We start from the raw sequence: 928 nt of genomic DNA, 5'->3' as shown, positions 1-928 counted from the left end.
AATGGTGATTGAAGGTGTCTGCTATTTCTGTTGGGTGTTTTAGGAAAATCCCACTGTGGTTCATTTCTAGTATTTCCTGTTGCTGTGATGTTCCCATGTCAGTTTCTTTAATATGCTCCAGATCATTTTAACATTTCCTCTGGCTTCATTTAAAGCTGCAAAACAACGGGTTTTGCTTTTCTAATTTCCTTCACTACCTTGTTTCTTAACATTATGTAGAGATACTTGTTGTGATGGAATTTAGTTTTTATGACTTTGTCATCAACTTTTCTTTTTTGCATCGCTTCTTGTTTCACAAACTACGAAGTGGCCCATGACCCGAATCACTTTGCACTTACTGGTTATCGCGTTCATTTTGACAGCTCTAATTTATATGAATTTATAAATAACAAAACTCACAGAGCTTTGTCAACAGCTTTGAAACTAAAATATTTCTCTTTCTCATCTTCCAGACTGACTGACTATAACCAGAACTCTTCAAACCTGAGAGTGTCCAGTCTCCAGAGAGGATCCTTCAGTCCCGCTGACAGCAGCTTCAGTCCTGAGTCTCCTGGATGATTGTAGCTCAGGTCCAGCTCTCTCAGATGGGAGGGGTTGGAGCTCAGAGCTGAGACCAGAGAAGAACAGCCTTCCTCTGAGATCAGACAGCCTGACAGACTGGAAACACACAGAACAACACACAGGAAGCCTCTGTCAACACGTGGTGACGTGTTTGTTTTATGTTTGATTGTTGTTCAGGTACATTTTTGGTCCAGATTTAGAATCAATCTTTAAATCATCTCTAAATCACTGCAGAGGTTTATCGTATCAGCAGACACCAAGCTACACGTCAGCTGTTTATCAACTAAAGTTAGTCAGTTTAAAGGTCATCAGTTGAACGGGTTAATGAATCCTGACCTGAGAGTCTCTAGAATGCAGTGTGGACTCT

The 928-nt window shown here is 40.5% G+C and overlaps 1 long non-coding RNA gene across 1 annotated transcript; it reads right to left on the bottom strand.

Moving 5' to 3' along the window:
* Positions 1-479: 479 nt before the first annotated feature.
* Positions 480-928, bottom strand: LOC117940102. Its single transcript, XR_004655704.1, has 2 exons — positions 898-928; positions 480-657 (listed from the first exon to the last, which is right to left on the bottom strand). It is a non-coding gene; the product is annotated as an uncharacterized LOC117940102 (long non-coding RNA).

This window comes from Etheostoma cragini, unplaced genomic scaffold (assembly GCF_013103735.1).
Source record: "Etheostoma cragini isolate CJK2018 unplaced genomic scaffold, CSU_Ecrag_1.0 ScbMSFa_1694, whole genome shotgun sequence".
NCBI lineage: Eukaryota > Metazoa > Chordata > Actinopteri > Perciformes > Percidae > Etheostoma > Etheostoma cragini.
Note: the sequence above shows the minus strand (reverse complement) of the source record. Positions and strands in the feature narration are given on the sequence as shown.